General features: G+C 40.5%; 1 protein-coding gene and 1 pseudogene across 1 annotated transcript in view; both read right to left on the bottom strand.

Moving 5' to 3' along the window:
* The window catches only part of CLIC5 (chloride intracellular channel 5), a 133,101-nt gene that overhangs the window by 103,993 nt on the left and 5,127 nt on the right, over positions 1-23,981 (bottom strand). The window lies entirely within an intron of this gene.
* LOC118856945 lies at positions 1,641-2,255 on the bottom strand (annotated as a pseudogene).

Here is a 23,981-nt window from a genome sequence, read left to right as displayed (position 1 = left end):
GGGATGAAGAAACCAAACCAAGGCCTACCATTTCCAAAAGCCATCACCTGGGGCTATATTGATCAGCCAAAAGGAGGGTGGGAAAACGGATAACATCCCATAGCCAATCCCAGTTTGTTTTTTTTCCAACATCCTTGCTCTTATCTGCTTGGCTTCCTTCTCCCCATCGCTCCCACCTCCACTCCAAGCTCCCAACCCTTCCCTTCATTCTCTAGCCCTCCTCCCCTCAGGGTGGTAACAAACTAACAGTGACCCATTGGCACCAGCAGCTATGCAAGAAAAATCCACCACCACGATTACTATCCTAACCACATCCTGTCCCCCAGATCATCTCATAGCTGCAGCAGACTCCCCTCAGAGGGGCAGGCTCTATCCTGTGGGGTAGAACAAGGGGAACCACGGCAGAGAAGACAGAGTGAGTCACATGGGATAAGCAGGCTCATATATGATCAAATCTCATTATACAATCTTTCCCCACAAACCCACTCCTCTTCCGAAATTCCCTATTTCAATCAAGGGCATCGCCATCCCTTCAGTCAGCCAAATTCAGATCCTTGGTATGATCCTCAATTCCTTACTCTCACATACAGTCAGGTTCCAGGTTTCTGTCTTCACATCTCCAGTATATATCCCTCCCTTCACACTCACATAGCTACCACCCTAGTTTATGCCCTCATCGCCCATCTTGCCTAAACTATTACAAGAGCATCCTAATTGTTTTCCTGACTTGTGGCTCCCCATTATACACAGCTACAAAGTGATTCTTTTTTTTTTTTGCTTTTAATGAAGTTAATGGTTTTGATAGTATTTCGAATCACAACATCTTACTCTGGTGATATTTCTTTTTTTGGCTATGAGTGCCTCCCGATGGATCATGCAGCGAGTAAAAGTGATATGTTCAATGCCACCAGCTTTAACTTTTGCTACAGATCCAACATTCTCACCCATCATTGCTCTGACACTGCTCACACAGACTTCAACACAATTTTTCTATTGTTAACCTTCATTGGTAAAAAATAAGATATATATGTTCCCTTCTTATATGCCTTTCAAAAGGCTGAAAAAACAATAATTTCTTATGTATGCTTCCTTCATAAACATATCTTACATAAAATAACTATGCCATGTTAGAAACATCAGTTATTTCATCTAACTGAATTACCAACTTTGGACTGCTCTTAAGCCTGGTAATAAGCTGCTAGAATTGGTCATAACTAATTTCAGGAATTCTTTTGGAAACAGTATCATTCAATAAAGGAATTTTATGAATTTCATCTCAATACTTTTTCCCATGAACTATTTCTGACATTTTCATAGCAGCAGGTAACACAAGATCTCCTATCATGTAGGCTTTTTAGTTTTTATAATTAAATAAGAAGTTTCATAAGATGCAAGTAAATATTTTCTACTGATAGTAACAAATTTCTTGAAACATTGTTTTTCTTTATTTGAAAATTTTTTTTCATAAAAACAAACTTCATTAAAACAGTTTCTTTGTCTAGTTGGACATTTGAAAAAAAATTAATAAAAATTTATCATCCGTAGTCTGCTAGTTTCACCAAAGTAACAATGATTTAACACATCAAAGGAAATGAAGACAGATATTCAGTTCTCTTCATGCTGGTGAGACTTGCGTTTGCCTACGGTTTCATCTCTGTTTCCATGCCTGCTTCCTGAGCCTCTTCCACTTCTGAGAGTTTTTCATCATTTTCTAACGTCTGCTGCAGCTCGTGGATAGTACTTAGAAGAACACGGAACTGCTTTCACCTTAGTTCCAGCTTATCTTCAACATTTTCTTTTATATGAGACAGATGTTGTAATTCTTTCCCCAAAGCATCTAGTTCCTTTAATGTTTCATGCCTGTCTGGATGGTGCTGTATGACTTTTGCCGAAGCATCATATTCCTGGTGATTTTTCCGTATTCGCTTTGCTTGAAGGATCTGCTTTTTGCACTCGGCAATTTTTTCATGCGCTCCAGCTATGCTGTTTTCTATGTCTTTGTACATTTTTTCATAGTTTTCCATTTCTCTGAGATTCATATCATATACAAGCAGGGTTTTTCCCATTGAAAATTCACATTGAGACAATGTACTCAGCATGCGTTGGTACTGGCTATAGCCTTCTTCCTGAAAGCCAGCATTGCACCATTTAATGAAACTCTTCACTAACAGGTGGATTCTCTGATCATCACCAGCACCATCACCATCAATTAAGAGACGCTTTCTTATAATTTCATCGTCCGTTACGGCCCCCATGGCGCCCACGGCGGCGGCTCGTCACCCTCATCTGGTGGCTCCGGGTCAAACTCCCACAATGCAGCCAGGCAAACAGCCATAGAGGCCGAGGGGCGTGCCCGGCCCCGCCCCCACTACAAAGTGATTCTACTGAAGTTCGGGTCTCATCATATCACCCCCTTCCTCAATAAATTCCAGGGGCTTCCGATTGAATTAACTCTAATCCTAGGATCAAATAATATTTAATCTTTATCTCATCCTTTAAAATTATTAACAGTTTTTTATAACTCAGAAATATATATAAACTTAGAAATAAATATATTTATATAACTTGCATATAATTTAGAAATAAACATATGGATACTAGGAGCGCATGCTCTTTTTTATATATGAGCACAATTATAATTTTGGACACTACTGACCTAAAAGATGAAGGTTAAACTCTTTAACCTGGCATTCAAGGCTTTCCAAAAGCTAGCCCCAACCTGCATTTCCAAACTTACCTACAAGTACCTGCCTTCCCCAAACCCTACATACCAGCCAAGGTCTTTATGCCATCCTTGTCTTTTCCCAGCTACCTTGCTTTTGCTCAAGCTTACCCTGCCTCCTAGAATGCCTTTCCTTACTTCTATCCACCTTTTCCCATCCTGAATATACTTCAAGACCCAACTCAAATCTACCTTCCGCTGTAAAGTCTTTCCTATGGCAATTATTGTCTACAGAGTAGTTTTGGTCAGAAACCAAAAGGAAAAGGCCTAGGATCCAAGGAGGAAAAGGTCTTTCTCATTTAGGAACCACTGGAGACTAATAATAAACACTTGGGTAACGGCAACAGCTTAGCGTTAGACTGAAATGTGGAAAGTAACCCTAAAGGGTCTTTCTATTTCATTCATGTCTGGAGAAACTTGGGGACTCTCTTTAGCTCATTATTTTGTGTTTAATACAATTTAACCATGAGAGAACGTGGAGTAAGGGGAAAGACCTTTTACAGTCTTCTTTCCGTCTGAGAACATGTGGGCAGGAGAAATAGGACTTTTGTCCTTGACCTTTTCATTTGTTCTTTTCCATCAGAGTCAAAGGGAATGGAGCCTATTCAACCTGGTGAGTTCCAGGTGAGGCTGGATTTGATGTCTCAAGGAGCAAGAAGAGACCTCCTGGACCCCTGTCAATGAAAATTGAAAGGAGTCATGGGGACAGCAACGTCACCTTTGAACAGGTACTCAATGGGACCAAGGCTAATGTAGGAACGGAAATAAGTTTTGGGCAAACTTCTCCCAAAGACTGAGGTGGTGTAGGGGAACTATGCCTAGTACGTATTGGGGAAAATGGTTTTTGCTCTGTTCTTGCTATATTGTTGAAGTAAATATACTTTGGTAACATCAAAGATAAAAACATAACCCTAAAGCACTCAGAGAAAAGGAGTGAGAACGGAAAGGGAAAGGAAAAGGGAGGAAAATGGTATATTTTGTCTTAACCAGAACCTCCCCAGCGATGCCCTTATCAAAAGTATTATTAAATCATGTTAACATCTATTCATGGGATACCATGAAATCAAGGGGTACCATGTGGCTCTCCAACTAGATTGATCCTTGATGACAGGGGCAATACTTTGTTGCATATTTTGTTTTACTGTATAGATCACTCGTTATGTTTGCCTTTTGTCCCCATTTCTGAGACGGGGCAACTTCCCTGGAAAAGTGTAGTGTCTTATCCAAAGACACAAGGAAGTCATGGGCAAGGATCGTCCAAGAGCTCTTGCCATCAGCTATGGGTGTGGCCTCTAAACACTGCAAAATGCCCCTCTAATTTCTTCACCATCTCCACCCTCTGGGATAGTTTGCAGTGATGTCAAGATTGGCTTGCCTTTTGGAAAAGATGGTTTACAAATTTAATTTATGGGGGATAATTAGTACAGAATTGAGGAACTCATGTCATTTCCCATCTCCTTTAAACACATCTTATGTTGTTATTGGACACCCTAAGCCATGCCCCAGAGCAGATGATATCGCACTTAGTAGATCTCAGCTAGGTGGAGCAGTGGATAGACATCTAGGCCTGGAGTCAGTCTAGAAGACTCATCTTCCCAAGTTCAAATATGAACACTGACCAGCTGCATGACCCTGGACAAGTTACCCTGTTTGCCTCAGTTTCCTCATCTGTAAAATGAGCTGGAGAAAGAGATGGCAAACCCCTCCAGTATGCTTGCCAAGAAAACCACAAATAGGGTCACCAAGAGTTGGACGCCACTGAAAATAACTGAAAAACAGAATCATTGGATTTTAGGAGTTTGAAGTAACCTTCAAGAACTTCATGAGGCAGCTAACTGGTATTGCAGATACAATCCAGGACGTGGGAGTTAAGAAGTCCTAAGTTTGAATTCTTCCTCAGTCACTTATTAGCTAAATGACCTACAGCCAGTCTCTTGATATTTCTCAGCTTCAGTTTCCTCCCATGCAAAATGGAGATGATAGTAGTACCCACTCCAAAGCGTTGTTGTGAGGTTCAAATAAGATAATTTATGTAAAGCATTTTACAAACCTCAAAACACTAGCTATTGCTATCATCTCTGATTATCACCATCATCAAATTGGCCTGTACCTGCAAAGGCTCAGCATTTCTTGGGGAGCCAGAGCCATGCTTGCTAATTCCCAGATTACTCACTCTCTGGACTGCTTCACCTCCTCACTGCTTCATCAAGAGGCCCCTTCCTACACCACCACACCCTACTCTTCCCCTGCCGTCCCTGTCCCCAGCTTCCATCTTTCCTTTATGCATTGTCTTCCTCCATTAGAATGCACACGCCTTGTGAGAAGGGACCAACTTGTTTTCTAGTATTTGTATTCCTATCATTTTGCATAGTGCCTGGCCCATTGCTATCACTGTTCAGTTAGGTCTGACTCTATCTGACCCTGTGGACTTTGTTCATGGGGTTTTCTTGGCAAAGACACTGGAATAGTTTGACATTTCCTTCTCCAGCGTTTCCCCATTTTATGAATGAGGAACTAAGGCAAATAGGGGTTAAGTGACTTGCCCAGGGTGACATAGGTAGTAATCATCTGAGGCTGGATTTAAATTTAGGTCTTCTTCATTCCAGGCCTGGTGTTCTATCCACTGCACCACCACCAATGCCTAGTCCATAGTAAACCCTTAATAAACGCTCTCTCTCTTTGTGCTGCTGTTCAGGGATGACAGAGATATTGGTACTGTGAAAAGAGAAGTGGTTATCTGAAGACCAGAGATTGAGCCCTAGTTCTTCTGCTTTCTTGGAAAGTCACTTCATTACTATGGGCCTCATGGGCCTGTGTAAAATGAGGAGAATGAGTAACCTCTAAATTTCCTCCCAGCCCTTCTTAACCCATGATCTTGTGGCTACTATCCCAGGGGCACTGGCATTTACCAGCTACCACATGGCTTGTCCCAGAGACATAAATGTCAGGAATATCACTTGACAGAGCTATGTCCCCAAAAATACCCAGGGAAAAGGGCAACAGAGAGGAGAAATGGGAAGACAAGAAGGAGCAGATGACTACTGTTCTAGAAGAATGTCTATGCAAAGCCCAGCAGCTCAGAAGCAGCCATCCAACACCAGGACTGCCATACTTGACCATAGACAGAAAGGCTCCTCAGCACCCCATGTCTATGGCAGTGAGACAACTTTCTGGGTCTCAGCTGCTATAAATATTTCAACACAGGCAGGCTACAAATAGTAACAACTGAAGATTTATGCTAGGGACTTGATCTAAAAGATTCAAAGTTCTTCATCTTATTATTCAACTATTGAAAAAGAACAGGTCAGGGCCAGGTGCCTAAGTATACTCTAGACAAAGCAGGCAGAGGTTGTTGGAGATTGACAGGCTATGTTACCTCCCCTTTGAGAGGCCAAATCCACAATTCCTGTCTCAATGCTACATTCTAGTAAAATGAGTACCTGATAGATGCCTAGTGCACTGAGATGCTGGCCATTTCCCCAAATATAAAATCCTTGAGGGGAAGAACCTTGTATTATATGTCTTTGTACCCTTCACAGTGTATAACAGAGTGCTATGTACACAGTAAAATTAGAGAACCACCAAACATTAATTAAGAGTCGGATAGAAGCTTAGAAATCATTTAATTCAACTCCCTCATTTTAGGGATGAAGAAATAAATTTAGGGTTCAGAAAGGGTAAGTGATTTGCTCAAGGTCACACAGGCAACTAGAATTAAAAACCAGGTCAAGTCAAACCCAAGTCTCTTGCTCTAAATTTTACAGCTATTCAATACCTATTTTTTGAATGAATAAATCTATGTTAGGTGCAAGATTGTAGAAATAGTGATGGCTACGGAGTCAGAGGACCTGGGTTCAAATCCCAGCTCTGATGGTCTCTGTGAGACTGGGCAAGTGACTTCATGAATCTGGGCCTCCATTTCTTAGCCTGAAAAACGGTAGAGCTGGATGAAAAGAACCTTCCAGTTCTCAGCATCTGCCATTAAATAGCATGGTCCTTGACTGAAAGACACTTAAATTACATGTACAAAACAACTAGAGAACAAATGTAAGATGAGGCAGTTTGTGTCTCTGGGAAAGAGCACTGGATCCAAATTCAGGGAACCTGAATTCAAACCCTGACTCTGCCTGTGTGACCTTCTTGTGAACATCACTTAACATCGCTGTGCCTCAGTTTCCTCATCTACAAAAAGAGGGAGTTGGAATAGATTATCTCTAAAAATCCCTTCTAGCTATAAATCTAGAATCTTAAGATCATATGGCATTTCTATAGAAAAACCTTCAGAAACCAAGTGATTTATAGCTAAGTGGTAAAAACAGTGTATGGATTTTTTTTGCACCCACCTAGGTAAAGGATAGAACATGGGCAAAATAGTAAAGTTGTGAAGTTTATCTTTTGTCTTTAGCTGCATTTTTTCTGTATCTCTCCACCCCCCCACCCTTATTCATGGTGATGCCCCCCCATTTAAATATCCTTCCATTTCTTCTCCACCTCCTCTTTCTCTCTGCCCAGAAGCACAATCAAAACAGCCCTAAAAGCCAGTCACTTATATCTTAGGATTTAGTACATATCAGTTAATCTAACCCCTCTCATTTTACAGACAGGTAAACTGAGGCCCACAGAGGTCAAATACTTTGACTTATATCAGACACTAGCTGAAATTCAAATCTAGTTCTTTTGCCATTCCATCCACATTTCTTTACTCTGCACACTGTGCTGCCTGCAGATTATAATTTGGTTGAAACTCAACTCCTACTCGTGTTGTTCTCTAAGCCATTCATTTGCATTTCAAGTTTTTTGCCTAGCTGTGGAATGAAAAACATTTTTTCTAATTAAATGAATGCCCCAGATATAAGGAAAGTGATGAAGAATTATTTGAGGATGGGCAGGATGTCCCTGATGTTACCCTAGGTTTACTGCCCTTCAAACTGAATCTGATTTACTTTTAGACTGAGTTTCCATTCGGCCTAAAAGAAATAATCAGGGTAAGGCTGGGACCTAAATGGGTGGTCCATAGGTTCTCTCTATCAGGGACCCTTTGTTTCCCTAGGGAAGTTAGCTACGGCTGCTAGATTTGTTAAATTCAATACTTGCTGCGGATGGAAGAGATTGGATTCATCTAAGCTTCTTGCAGGACCTAGAACCAGGCCTACCTACCAACACAGAGCCCTTCTACTTCCTGCTTAAACATAATATATATCTGGAAAGGGTTCAGAACTGAGCCTTAGGCCTCCCTGAAACATGTGAGTTTTCCAGGTGATCAGCTTCTCTAACAGGAAATCATTTGGTGGACCACTACATTCAGGCTTATGCTTTCACCTATCACACTGGAAACCTTCTTTCATCCCTGAATAATTATATTCTTGCCATCTCTTGATTTCCTGGCTGTTTTGGCCTCAGAGATCTGCGATTCTCAATCTGTAATCCTTAATAACCTGCCCTACTTCTGTTGTTACTACTATATTCTGGTATACAATCCTACTGCCTACTCACTCTTGCCCTTGTATCTCCGGTCTAAAGACTCTCCAATCCATAAGAATATGTATTCTAGAATTTAGGCAAAAGAGAAGATAGAACACATGATTTTATAAATAATAATAGTAGCTGGCATTTATATAGCACTTTATATACATTATCTCTTTTGAGCCTCCTAACCTGCTATATCTGTGAGTATGGTCCTCTGCTTAGTAGATAAGTTTGTTGATTCACTAGCAGAACTGCCACATGAATAGCAAGAATCAGTGAAGGCAGTAACAAAACTTAGCAGGAGGGTCCAATTAAGCCAGATCCCACAAGGATGAAATGAGAAGTAGGGCAATGTGAAAAATGGAAAAGATCTGTCAAGGATTCTATAAAACACCATCCTCTTCATCAGTTACAATGAGGCCAGTGATGCTGTATTAACTCTGAGACATGGATTACCACAGTCTCTGAACAATTAAAGGAGTAAGTCATTCAAAATGTACAGTGGGCATTTTCAGGCTAACTCATGTCACCAACAAAAATTACACAAGAAAACTGGCTAACGGGTGATATCAGAAAAAAAATGTGGCACTCAAAAAGATGAGATCAAGGACTAACTAATGATTGCCCATGTGTCCTATCAGCACCCACACAATAGCAAGAGATTTAGAGAAAGGCCCTGGACACATGAGAACTCCCACCCTCCCTGACACCTGAGGAGGATCTCTGCGACAACACAGTCGAGAAGAACCGCACAGGAGAAGCAGTTAAGTGAGTTACAATCTACACCACTGGAGAGAGTACCCACACTGACAAGAGTAACATCAGAGTACCTGAAGTGCAGGATATCATAAGTATAAGGTGTTTTTTTTTATTATTGGAGAGTAATAGTCAGATAACAGTCAAGTTTACAAAGTCCTTTTCTCAAAACAAGCCTCTGAGAATATTATCAACTATACAAGTATTATTCACATTTGATAGATAAGAAAAGTGAGGGTCAAAAAGTTAAGTGATTTTCCTGATATCACACAGCTAGTGAATGATAGAACTAGGGTTTGGCCCTACATTTCTCCTCACTTCAAGCATTGGTCTTTCCATTTTATCATAGTTCTTCAATGGGAAAATCAAGACCACTAAATGGAGAACCTTCAACATCAGACTTAGGATGAGCTTTATTCAACAGAACTGTTGTGTTTAGGATGTCACTAGACATCCTCAATGCCTGGCATTTAGGAGGCACTTAATAAATACTTGATTGGTTGAGGAAACTAGTATAATAATAAACATTTACATACTGCTTTTTAGTTTGCAAAGTATTTTCATATATTACTTCATTTGATCTTTGCAACAACCCTGTGAGATAAAAGCTATTATTATCCTTATTTTACAGATCAAACAGGATTAAGTGACTTGCCCAGGATTACACAGTTGGTGAGTGTTCAGACTGGGATTTGGACCAAAGTCTCTTTGATTCCAAGTCCAGTGCTCTATTCAGTATGATACTGCCTTCCTCCAAGTGTGAAACAGTAGAGTAAACCGGAGGAATATTAGTGGAAACGCAGCAGAGAGCCTTAGGTGGATTAGGATTGAGAAAACCTGAGGGAACAATTTCAATGGAGTGATGGTGAATAATTTAAGACTGAATGGGAAATAAGTGAGTTCATGAAGGAAGGATAGAAATTGGATGGCAGTTGAATGTCACAGTAAGTGTGTCTGTGTTATAAGATATGGGAGTCTTGGGTATATTTGAAGGCAGAAAGAAAGATTCTGAGAAGGAGATGAACATGGCAACAAGGTGAGAGGGAATAAGAACCACAGCAGGAGTGGAGAAGAGAAGAGATATCTTGTTATGGTTGGACTGGCCTCCTGACCCTGGCTCCCTCACCCTCCCTCCTGTCTTGAATCTTGACTACCTGTAGGTACGTTAGATCAATTGATTGGTTAATTATCTCTGGGTTTTCAATAGCTGAGAGAGTGGTGGCAAAGAACTGGAAATTGAGGGAATGTGCAATCGGGGAATGGCTGAACATGTTGTGGTATATGATTATAATGGAATACTATTGTGCTATGAGAAATGATAAGCAGAATGATCTCAGAAAAAAAAAACCTGGAAAGACTTACATGAACTGATGCAAAGTGAAGTGAGCAGGACCAGGAGAACACTGTATACAGTAACAGCAATATTGGATGATGATCAACTGTAAATGACTTAGCTATTCTCAGTGATACAATGATCCTAGACAATTCCAAAGGACTCATAATGAAAAACGCTATCCACATCTGGAGAAAGAACTGATGGAGTCTGAATGAAGACTGGAGCATACTATTTCACTTTCTTTTTTCATGAGTTTGTTTTTTTTTCCCCTTTGGTCTATCTTCTTTCACAACATGACTAACATGGAAACATATTTTGCATGATTACATATGTATAACATATATCAAATTGCTCACTGTGTGGGGCTGGGAGTGGGGGAGAATATGGCACTCAAAATCTTTTTAAAATGTTAAGAATTGTCTTCACATGTATTTGGGGAAAAAATAAAATGTCTTTTAAAAAACAGCTGAGAGTTTGAAAACCGAGTACATTGACCATCAACTGTTCATGCCAGAGGAGCTCAGAAAGGGACATCAAACTCTGTTCTGATTTTGACTTTCTTGACATCTGGGATCCCCACTCCTGCTCTGCACCCACATGCACACACCCACGCACACACTAAGAGAATTGAATTTTTAAAGCTTATCTATCTTTAAAATCTTGCTCTTGTTTCTGAAGTAATTTCTAAAGATATCTCTGTGATTCTAGCCTTAGCAACAAACTTATACTCAGGAAGTTGGGGGATAAATCATTAGACTTGGTGCCAGGAAGACCCAGGTTCAATTCTACCCTCACGCATTTGCTAGCTGTGTGACCCTGGCCAAGTCACTTAACTGTTCTGGGCCTCAGTTTCCTCACATGTAAAATGGAGATAAAAATAGCACCTACCTTCTAGGGTTGTTGTGAGGAGCAAATGTTTCAAAAGCACTTTGGACCCTAAAAGCTATATAAATGCTATTATTATCGTCACGTAGTTTCAAAGGGTTTAACTGATGAAATTCCACCCCTTCAGCTGCATTTACTAGGCCACCACTTTAATGCTACTGGCAGCATCAAGAAAAAATTATAGTTGCCTTTGCAACCACCGCTTTCTCAAGCCCATAACCCACTGAATGCACCAGTTTGCCATTGCCTTGACAAAAGCTAAAATTGGGTTTTTGTTGTTGTTTTTTTAAGAGAGAATAACTAGGGCACTGTTTCTAGTTCTCCTCATTCTAAGTAATGGGATCACAGTTTGACTCCATTAAAAAAAAACACACAACACTTTCCTAAAGGCTTTTCCTTTTACATACTTTCTGGATTCAGATACCTGTTTCTTGATCTTTTACCTACCATAAGGTGATGAACAGTAGTTTCTTTTTAAATGAATTAAGTTCCAGATAAAGATCAGAGATCTAGAGCTAGGAAAAACCTTAAAAGCCTATCTATTCCAACATCCTCATTTTACAGATGAAGAAACTGAGTCAAAGTCACACAGTGGTACTGTCAAAATCTGAATCCAAATCCAGCCACTTTTTCTACTTCACAGCGATGGCTCTATGAGCTGAAGGCTGATGGTTTAAAAGTCTTCCCCCAACTCCCACCCCAGAAAACGTTAACTCCTGCAAGTGCCTTTCTTTGTATCCCCAGTGATTAGCACAGTGTCTGGCACTGATGAAGATGACGATATCGAACTACCAAAAAATTATTCTACAGAGGTGGATAAAATAATAACAAAATTCACCTGGAAGAACAAGAGGTCTAGAATATCTAGGGTATTAATGAAAAGAAATGCTAGGGAAGGTGGCCTAGCCATAGCAGATATTAAGTAGCAGTCATCAAAACTACTTGGTACTGGCTAGAAAACAAAGTGGTGGATCAGTGGAATAGGTTAGGTACACAAGATGTAGTAGTCAATGACTATAGCAACCTACTCTTTGACAAACCCAAAGAATCCAGCTTCTGGGCTAAGAATTCACTATTTCACAAAAAACTGCTGCAAAAATTGGAAAATGGTAGGGCAGAAACTGGGCATAGACCAATATCTTATACCATATACCAAAATAAAGTCAAAGTGGGTTTATGATTTAGGAATAAAGGCAGATACTATAAGTAATTTGGGAGAGCAAGGAATAGTTTACCTGTCAGATTTATGGAAAAGCAAAGAATTCATGACACAACAAGAGATAGAAAGCATTACAAAATGCAAAATGGATAATTTTGATTTTGTTAAATTAAATGCTTTTGTATAAAAAAGCCAATGCAACAAAAATTAGGAGGGAAGCAGGAAATTGGGAGAAAATCTTCACAACTAGTGTCTCTGATAAAGGCCTCATCTCTAAAATACACACATAACTGAGCCAAATTTTTAGGAATACAAGTCATTCCCCAGTTGAGAAATGGTCAAAGGATATGAACAGGCAGTTTTCAGAGGAAGAAATTAAAGATATCTATAGGCATATGAAAAAATGCTCTAAATCACTATTGCTTAGAGAAATGCAAATCAAAACAACTCTGAGGTACCACATCTCTCCTGTCAGATTGGCTAAAATGACAAAACAGGAAAATGATAAATGCTAGAGAGGATGTGGAAAAATTGGAACACTGTTACATTGCTGGTGGGGTTGTGAACTGATCCAGCCATTCTGGAGAGCAATTTGGAACTGTGCCCAAAGGATTATAAAAATGTTCATACGCTTTGACCCCCAATACCACTTCTAGGGTTGTATCCCAAAGAGATCACACAAGTGGAAAAAGGACTCATGTACAAAAATATTTATAGCGGCTCTTTTTGTAGTAGCAAACAATTGGAAATCAAGGGGATGCCCATCAATTGGGGAATGGCTGAACAAGTTGTGGTATATGAATGTAATGGAATACTATTATGCTATAAGAAATGGGGAAGATACGGACTTCATAATAACCCAGAAAAACCTACACGATATAATGCGGAGTGAGCGGAGCAGAACCAGGAGAACATTACACACAACCACAGATATATGGATTCTTTGATGACTAACCTTGATAGACTTGGCTCTTCTCAGCAACACAAGGTTTAAAGACAACTCCAAAGGAATCAAGATGGAGAGAGCTATCTACATCCAGAGTAAGAACTATGGAGTCTGAATTCAGATTGAGGCAAACCATTTGCTCTCCTTTTTTTTTTCTTTTGTTTTTGGGGGTTTTTTTGGTTGTGTTTCTTCTTTCTCATGGTTCATTCCATTGGTCATAATTCTTCTTTACAACTTGACTATTGTGTAAATAAGTTCAATGCAAAGTTACATGTAGAAGATATATTGGATTCCATGCTGTATGGGCAGGGAGGGGGGAAGAAAATCTGGAACTCAAAATCATGTGGAACTGAGTGTTGTAAACTAAAAATAAAAAAATCTTCATTAAAAAATATCCTACTATCAAAAAAAGAAAATAATGTTGATAGATTTAAAGCTGACAGGGAGATTAAAGGTCACCAGGTCCAATCTCATTTTATAGATGAGAAAATGGGCACAGGGAGATCAAGTGTCCAGGGTCACACAACTATTTAGTGTCTGAGGGAGGATTTGAACCTAGGACTTCTTCATTCCAAGTTCACTGCTCTGTCAGCTACACTATAATAAATGCTTGTTGATTGATTAAAAGCTAAAATATGTCACTGGACATTTAAGTCATCTAGGGGCTCTGAGTCTCACTTTCCTCTTATATAATATAATAGATCCATACATACATCCACGTATATAACATATATCACATATAATATATAACTATATATGTAACTACATATAGTTGCAAATATGTATAGTTATAAATATTCATTTATAACTATATGTTTAAAAGTACATATAACTATATATATAACTAGGTATATAAAGTATATATGTGAATATGTACATACACACACACAAACTATATCTATCTATATCACATACTCTTCAATCCAGTGACACTCTTGGCTGTTCCACAAACAAGACACTCCACCTCAGCTCCCAGCATTCTCTCTAGCTGGCTGCCAGGCCCAGGAATGCTCTTCCTTCTCTGCTCAGACTCCTGACCTCTCTGGCTTCCTTTAGGTCCCAACTATAATCTCATCTTCTACAGGAAACCTTCAAACTTTCTTAATTCTAGTGATTTCTCTCTGTTAATTATTTCCTATTTATCCTATATATAGCTATATATAATATATACACATGTATATACATATATATGTATATATCTAATATACATATTGTGTGTGTGTGTGTGTATATATATATATATATATATGTATATTTGCATGATCTTCCTGTTAGATTGTAACCTCCTTGAGGGCAGGGGCTGTCTTTTGCCTCTTTTGGAATCTCCAGCACTTAGCACCGTGCCTGGCACATAGTAGGCACTTAATAAATGTTTATCAATAGTCTGATATAGCACTCACTATGTGCCAAGCACTGTGCTAAGAGCTTTACAAATATTCTCTCATTTGATCCTCACAACCACCCTGTGAGGCCGGAGCTATCACTATCTTCATTCGGTTGTTGTTGAGTCACTTTAGTCAAGTCTAACTCTCTGGGATGCCATTTAGAGTCTTCTTGTCAAAGATACTGGAGTGGTTTGCCATTTCTTTCTGCAGCTCATTTTACAGAGGAGGAAACTGAGGCAAGCAGGGTCAAGCAACTTGCCCAGGGTCACAAAAGGTAGTAAGAGTCTGATTTGAACTGGATTTGAACTCAGGAAGATGAGTCTCCTCACTCCAGGCCTGGCGCTCTTATCCACTGTCCCACCTAGATGCCCTTAGGAGGCTATTAGTGTTGGTAAAAAAACAATGAGGGCCTGAACTGTAGCAGTGATCACATGAATGGAGAGAAGGAGACAAATGGAAGACAGGCTATGCAGGTAATATCAGTAAGATTTAGCAACTGATTGGATATCTCAAGCTCCATCCCTGGCCTGCTCTTAAATCCCACAATCTTTAGCTGCCTGCCACGTACCATAGGGATGGCCTAACACATTCAGCCTACCTAAATCAAATCTCCTATTTGCTCCCCAAATACAAATCCCATCCTAGTTTCCTTGTTTTTTGCCAGTAGGCACCATCATGACCCTTAGTCACCCTGGCTGAAAGGCTCAGGGTCATCTTTAACTCTTACCTTTCCCTCATCTCAATCATATGGATCCCCCTTCAAAATACATCTCCCATTATTCTCATTATGTCTTCTAATTCATTCTCATTGATGACACCTCAATGACCGCCCTCATTATCACACACCTGGAGCAGCTTCCCATTCATTCAGCACTTTGCTGCCAAGTGAGTCTGTCTTAAAACAACATTTTACCACTTTGCTCAGCTCCCTGTTGCCTCTAGGATAAATGAAACCCTTTAGTCAAATTTAAGATGCTTCATAATCAGGTCCCGACCTACCTAACAATCTCATCTCCCACTTTTCCATCCAGTCTAGCTGCATTTGTACATTCTATCCCTCCCAACGTGGCTTACACATTTTAGCCTCCCTTCCAAATAAGTGATTTGATGGATTTCCACATTGTGTTGCAGATTGTTTGACAGGATAGACCACATAAGTGAATGATTGGAAGTTGTGTGTAGACTCAGTCTCAGTCAGCAATTATTGCACTTATTATTAACACTAGGATTGCCATCTGTGTGAACACTACCATCCATGCCATCTATCTGAATCCTACCCATCCTTCAGATCCAGCTCAAATTGGGTCAGCTTCTCTATGGAACCTTCCTTCATCAGCCTACTGCCATCAGCCTACTCCTCTGCCCACGATTCTACACTGCATTTCATGTGGTGTCGTCTGGTTCCCAATCTCTTTTATTGGATATCATCTCATTTGTGTGGCAGTACATACTCAACTTGGAGTCTGGAGAGCTGGGCTCAAATGTTGCTTCAGACTTTTAACAGGTATATGGCCATGGAAAAATAACCTTACCTCTAAGAATCTCCATTTATTTATCTATAAAATGGGAATGATAATCATTGAGCAACCAACACAAAGGAATTTAGCAAAAAAGGAACCATGTAAACCGTAAAGTGCTATGTAAATATAAATGATTCAACAAATATGAAAGTGCCCACTATGCACCAGGCATGGCGCCAAGTGTTGGGGACACAAATGGAGAAGTACACACCCTCAAGTAGCTGGCATTCTTCTGGGAGTTGTTATTATTGACCAGGGTATCTTTAAGGGCTCATTGATTCTAATCCATTTGCTCTTCTCACGGAGGTTCCACTCTGACACTTTTGATCCCAGTATATTCGATCTCATCTAACTTTAAAGACCTTTTCTCCAAAGGCCAAGACTAAATTGATTGGGGGGGGGAGGGGAGGGAATCACTCACACACAAACATCTGGGATAGGAATTTCCTACCCACTCTTTCTCCTAAACCCAATAGTAAGAACTGTTTCTTCTAAAAGGGCATCATGGAGTAGAACAGTGGTGTCAAACTCAAATAGAAATGGCGGCCACTAAACTGCACACGAGGATCCCTGCTGGACACATATTGACCTAGAAAATCACATATTAACAATATCTATAGGGGATGCAGTAAATAAAGTGCCAGGCCTAGAGTCAGGAAGACCTGAGTTCAAATCCGTCCTCAGACACTAGCTGTGTGACCCTGGGCAAGTCGCTTAACCCTGTTTGCCTCAGTTTTCTCATCTGTAAAATGAGCTGGAGAGGGAAACGGCAAACCACTCCAGTATCTCTGCTAAGAAAACCCCAGAGTCAAACATGACTGAAATTGAACAGAAAAATGTATTTGTTTATTTTGTTGAATATTTCCCAATTACATTTTAATCTGGTTCAGCGCATATTCAGGAATGTTATGCGTTTGACCCCTGCAGTAAGAGGACTGAAGTTGTGCCTCAGTTTCAGAAAGACCTAGGTTCAAATCCTGTCTTAGACTAGCCAAGTCCTACACGTACTAGCAATGAAGCCACTGGCAAGTTGCCACATTCCAGACAACTGGAACTTTATATTATATTTGCTTTGCCAATCAGCAAGTCTATCTTTGCCAAGTCTTCATCGATGAAGGGAGTTTCCACCACAGAAGTTCTCCACAGTCAAGAAATCACACCCCATCCCCAAATAAACAATAAATCAAGCCTCTGTGAGAAGTCCCATATCTGCAGATGTATCATCATTCACATTCACCCCTCCCCCCTCCATAACTCTGATCATGACCAAGATTGAGGCCATGCCAAAACCAAATGTCAGCTTGATCATTTCAATGAAAAACCTTGTCCAATTTATTAGAAACAGAGTCAAAGCAATTATTGACTTAATTGAGTAATCCATACCATCAAAACAGGCAAACCATTTGTCTGAGTAATGACATAGTTAACACATTTATAAAGTGCTTTCACATTTTTCAAAGCACTTTACATATATCTAATTTGATCTTCACAACTGTCCTGTGAAGTAGGGATGTTCATTTTATAAATGGGGAAACTGAGGCAGAGAGCTCAAGTATCACACAAGATCTTCACAACTGCCCTGTGAGATAGGGCACTCTTTTTACAGACAAGGAAACTGAGGCAGAGAGTTTAAGTGACTTGCCAAGAGTCACACAACCAGTGAGTGGCTGAGGCAGGATTCAAACTTAGGTCTTTCTCACTTCAAATCTAGCATTGTCTCTAATGTGCCACCTAACTCTCTCCCACAATAGAAATGGCCTTTGCGCTGTATTTTTTTTTCTGTTCTAGAGAAAAAGTCATTATCAATATAGCAGAAGGAGAGAAACATGGGGTTCAAAGTCAGGCAGTTCTTGTCAGATATGGCAGTGGATGCCTCCTAAGAGGAGAGATCTGAGGGGTGCCTAAAGGCCCCCTTTCCCACTAGCCTAAGATACCTGAAATTCCTACCAGTAAAAGTATTTGCTTTGTTGGGTTAAGGAATCATGATTGTAGGAGGTTAGATTGAAGTCTTTTACATTTTTGGTCAGTTCTTCCAGGAAATCTGAACCCTAGTCTAACCAAGGAGTATATTTAAACCCTTGCTCCAACTCTGGCATATAGTATAGTATTCTAGAACTCAGTGCATGTAGGAGGTTATCTGTGAAGAGGAGCAGTTAGGTAACATCACCATTAATAGTAACATAATGGATAAAAATCTCCATCTTATAGGTGATGTATCTGATGCACAGTAATGCCCAGTGTTATTCCCAAGGTCATATAACTAAGAAGTGGAAGAAGCAGGACTAGAACCTAGGTCTTCTGACTCCTGAAGCCCATTATTCTCATCACTGCTACATTTTTTTTAAATTTTGGTTAAGGGGCCATCTTCTTAAAGAGGCCTATTCACTGAATGGGTGTTACCTCACTCAAAGTGAGAACCTGGAAGGCCCAGGGTCTCAAAATTTTCCTTCCTTTGGAGAGAAGGAGAAGGAAAGGGAGAGGGAGAGGACCAGTTGAGTTACTCAATTAACTGGGTCCCCATTCAGGTAGCTCCGTCTACTCACAGGTTGTATTTGTCTTTCGTTTTCAAAAGATACTGAAATGGTTTGCCATTTCCTTCTGCAGCTCATTGTACAGGTAAGGAAACTGAGGCAAATGGTGAAACGACTTGCCCAGGCTGGATTTGAACTCGGAAAGATTCTTGACTCCAGGCCTGGTGCCCTATCCCCTGAGCCACTTGGCTTCCCACTATGCCATGGTAGTAAGGGTTAGGGGTGGGGTGGGAGAGTATGTAGGGAAGGGACAGATTAGAGGAAGGGAAGGTCTGGAGGCTGGCCAAAGTGGGAGAACCTGAACAGGACATTGGATGCCTACCAAAAAAGCAGAAATCAAGTATGGACCATAATGAAAGAAGAGGAGGTAAAGTATCCAAGATTAACTTCATCAGGTCCTTGCTCTGGTACTGGGCCTCAATTCCCTCCTAGATAAAATGAGGAGGTTGGAATAGATGGTCTCAAAGGCCCGTGCCAGCTCCACAATTCTATGTAACAACGACCCTCACATGTTAAAGTTTCATTTTTTACGTCTGAGTTCACAGAGTACTTTATGTTCTTTGCCATAATTACAATGTTTTTTTTTTCATTCATTCGATGACCTATCAAAATAACGGTAAAGTAATTAATTTGACTTTTTTTCACATTGAGTTGCTGACTGTTTGACTGGATAGACCATATGAGTGAATGATTGTGAGTTGTGTAGACCCAGTCTGTCAGCAATTAGCATACTGACTGGGCCCCTATTGGATCCAAAAGGGCAGCTAGATGGTGGTGCAGCAGATAGAGCACCAGGCCTGGAGTCAGGAATATCCGAGTTCAAATCTGGCCTCAGATACTTACTCAGAACAAGTCGATTAACCTCTGTTTGCCTCAGTTCCTCTTCTATAAAATGGAGACACACTGGAGAAGGAAATGGCAAACCACTCCTGTATCACTGCCAAGAAAACCATGTGGGCAAAGTCCATGGGGTCATGTAAAGCAACAACTGAACAGTTAGATCCAAACCCCTGCAGAATCAACAACCATAAAGCATTACTCGAAAGTCCCTGTGTGTTCTTTGCCCACCAAGCAGTGGTAACCAAGCACAAGGGGAAACACTGGCCTTCCGAAGACACCTAGCTCTAGTCTTAAGTGCCTCCAAGTGACATTATACTGGGCCTTTGCAAAACAGTGGCATTGGATTTTCACTGCTTCCTATGCCTTGGAGGCAGAGAAGGGAAAGGTGGGAGGAAGGAAGCCAAGAGAATCCTGACCCAACAGATACATATATATATATATATATATATAGATAGATAGATAGATAGATAGATAGATAGATAGATATAGATATATAGATATATAGATATAGATATAAATGTGTTCATACTTCCAAAACGTTTTCATCTTTCCTTTGTTCCCTGGATGTTTTTCTTCTATAATACCACCCTCACTTCTACTTTCAAGACCTAAAAGTTATAGGGTCCTTTCGTTTTTTTTAAAAATATCAAAGCTCAAACTGCCTATATGATCTAACACCCTATGCTCTAGCACCTAATATAGTAGCTGACACATAGTAGGTAATTAGTAAATATTGGTTAATTGATTAATGCAGTATTGTTGTTTTGTTTGCCCTTCATTCTCAAAGAGAACCATGACATCAGGGAACTGATGATGTGACTTGCAGTTGACTTTGATTTGAGTGAGGGAGGGCTGTGCAAGGTCACCAGCCTCACTTTCTCCTCCAGAGCCATCTGGGTCCAGTGGCCTGATATTCACCAAGATGACTGGAGATGGCCCAGGATGCATTGGGAGACCCTGGCCCTTTCAGGCTAAGGCCTTTTCAGGTTCTCACTTTGAGTGAGGTAACACCCATTCAGTGAATAGGCCTCTTTAAGAAGATGGCCCCTTAACCAAAATTTAAAAAAAATGTAGCAGTGATGAGAATAATGGGCTTCAGGAGTCAGAAGACCTAGGTTCTAGTCCTGCTTCTTCCACTTCTTAGTTATATGACCTTGGGAATAACACTGGGCATTACTGTGCATCAGATACATCACCTATAAGATGGAGATTTTTATCCATTATGTTACTATTAATGGTGATGTTACCTAACTGCTCCTCTTCACAGATAACCTCCTACATGCACTGAGTTCTAGAATACTATACTATATGCCAGCATTGGAGCAAGGGTTTATTGGAGCAAGGGTATACCCCATGGTTAGACTAGGGTTCAGATTTCCTGGAAGAACTGACCAAAAACGTAAAAGACTTCAATCTAACCATCCACACTCACAAAGTGGATGAAAAACGCAAACTCTCCGGATTAAACACATAACTGGAATGATAGCCTTTCCAATTAGTCTATCAACATGTATGTGTGGGGTAGCTAGGTGGCAGATTGGATAGAGCACGGGCCCTGGAGTCAGTAGGGCCTGAGTTCAAATCCAGTCTCAGACACTTACTAGCTGTGGGACCTTGGGCAACTCGTTTAATCCTGATTGCCTCCAAAAAACCCAAACATGTAAGTATTGGACAAACTCTGCTGAAAGATAAGCAGCTGGGCCCAGAATTGTGTAGGAGATCAGTTGGGCTGCATTTTCAAATCAATGGGTTTAGCACCCACCTCTGACACACTCTGGCTATGTAAGCAACTCATTTAAGCTCGCCACGTTCTAGGCAACTTTAGACCACAGAGTGGCAATGAAGGTGCTGAGTTGCATTGGTAATAGAAGTTGTCTCACCCATAAATTTCCCAGGCCAATGAAATCACAGGTCCCATACCTTTCCCTATCTCTTTAACATCAGTCAACAAGCACATATTGATCATACACTAAATTATATTTGGCACTTTGGCCATGTGATGTAGTCTAAAAAGCATGGGATGTGAAGCCAGAGGGCCAAGTCGGAACTTTGGTTCTGCCACTTCCAAACCACATGAGCATTTCATGCCATTTCTCTGAATGATGACTTTGTACTACATGACGTCTAAGGTCCCTTCAGGTTCTAAACCCTGTGGCTTTATGTACTCTTAAAAAATACATATAGTTCTCTGTCCTCAAGGAGCTTATGATCACATATGCAACACATACATGTATGTATATTAGTCTATGCATGTATTAGTTATCAGTATGAGTATGTATATTACTTGGTTTAAAAGGCTTGAGTGAACAGATATAAAATAAGAACAATACAGCCTGCCTGCTTCTCCATTCTAGCTCTTTTCCAGAATTAAATTTTCCTGGATTTTGTTTGAGAGGGGTTCCGTGACTGCAAGTATTCTTTCGGTTTTTATTGGCAAAGGAAGACAATCAAGGAGGTGGTGGAAAGGGTAGGAGTGGGCTTTCCTCAAGGAAAGCAGAGATTTGGCAGGTCTCATAGCTTTTTGAAATCTGCTTGGAAGGCTGAGAAGTGCCTGGTTCAAGTTTACCAAAATCCCCCCAAACCTGTGGTATCATTCCTAATCTGAAGTTCCTTCTTCTGGATTAGGTAGCAAAACTGAGAGGAGTTTAAATAGAACATTCAGCTGCCTACATGGTTAGAACTGAAAAGAGTTCACAAGCTCTCACCTGCTTCCAAATACGTTCTTCCCCAATCTAAGAATATAAAAATATTAGTTCTGCCCTGTCCCCTGCCCAGATCCCTTTGGAATACCTCCTTTTCCCCCTTTCTTCTTCCCCATCCTGGCTGCATGCTGACCCTCCTTCCCCCACATACACATTTATAAATCATGGAGTGCCTATTGTACTCCAAATATCCTCAGGCCCACTCCCTCCTCCGCCTTCCTGCAAAGGTGATAAATCCTACTCTCTCTGGTCAATGGCCACTTATACTGCTTTTGATGTTAATAGTAGCTAATATCTATGTAGTGCTTATTATGTGCCAGGCACTGCGCTAAGTACTTTATAATTATTATCTCATTTCATCCTCACAACAATCCTGCAAGGCAGGAAACTGAGGCAGACAGAAGTTAAGTGACTTGCCCATAATCTCACAGCCAGGAACCGTCTGAGGCTGGATTTGCATTCAGGCCTCCCCACTGCAGATTTAGCAGGAAGTCACCAACTATAATCCTCCTGGTAAGGTGGAGGCCCACCACCTGCCCTGCCACTATGTCTTTAGGCCTACCAGGTCTTACTATGTGATCTGCTGTATAGATCCAGGGGCTCTGCCATCTACTGTGCCCACGTAGTCTTAAGTCCTCCTACGTCTTGCCCATCTGGCCTACAGTTCAACACTCTTACATGCATTGTCTCCCCCAATTGGAATACGGATTACTTGGGACAAGTGACTGTTTTATTTTCTATTTGCATTCCTAGCACTTAAAGTTCTTGGCACATATATGTGCATAATAAACATCTCTTCACCTGTTAAGAGCAGAAGAGACCTTAAGAATCATCTAACACAAACGTCTCATTTTACTGGGGAGCCTGAGACTTGTTTAAGATCATTCCTCACTGACACTATCCCTCTTTTTGTCCATTACATCCATTCAGTTACAATTGGCTCATCAAATCTTTCTTAACCATTTCTTCCAGGTTCATCCATTCCCCTCCCACTTTACCATCCTAATAGTATTCATCATTAGCCCAGACTCAGACTACTACAGTTGCTTCTTCCTAGCTAGTCTCCCTGCCTCCAGTCTTTCTGGGATTCAACCTATCCTGCAAACTCATGCAAACTTAATTTTCCTATATCTGTTTTCATTGTTATTCCTTTTTCTCAAGAATCCACTACACTTTCCTCTAAAACTCCACCTTGTTTGTTTTTCAAGGTTCTCTATTATATGTAATTTCCTATCAGACTTCATCCTAACATAAGCCCTCTATGTCAATTAGCCAAATTCTTTATTGTCCCAAGTATGTGCACAAAGCTTACTCCTAACTCTGTGATATGCTGGGTTTTTTTTTTAAATCTCTACCAATCTATGCTCATTTATTTCTTATTCCTACTCATCTCTACTCAGAATGCCCTTCTCCCCAGTCATCTACCTTCTCCCATCCATCAAGGCCCAGTCCTAGTACCACCAAGAGGGTTCAAGAAGACCTATATGATCATACTTCTTATCTACATTCTATTGACAACACCCAAGCTAAATTTGAAATTCTGATTGATGACTAAGAAAATTGAAGAAGCACTATGACAAGAAGGTGGGGCACAGACAGAAAGGAGGAGGACAGGGAGAATGAAAGTAGTGTAAAGTAATAGAAAGAAGACCGGTACTGGGGTTAGGTGAGAACAGGGTTCACATTCTGCCTCTGAATGTATGTATGTAGATATACTAGATGTATATATGGCC

Source organism: Trichosurus vulpecula, chromosome 7 (genome assembly GCF_011100635.1).
Source record: "Trichosurus vulpecula isolate mTriVul1 chromosome 7, mTriVul1.pri, whole genome shotgun sequence".
NCBI classification, from domain to species: domain Eukaryota; kingdom Metazoa; phylum Chordata; class Mammalia; order Diprotodontia; family Phalangeridae; genus Trichosurus; species Trichosurus vulpecula.
Note: the sequence above shows the minus strand (reverse complement) of the source record. Positions and strands in the feature narration are given on the sequence as shown.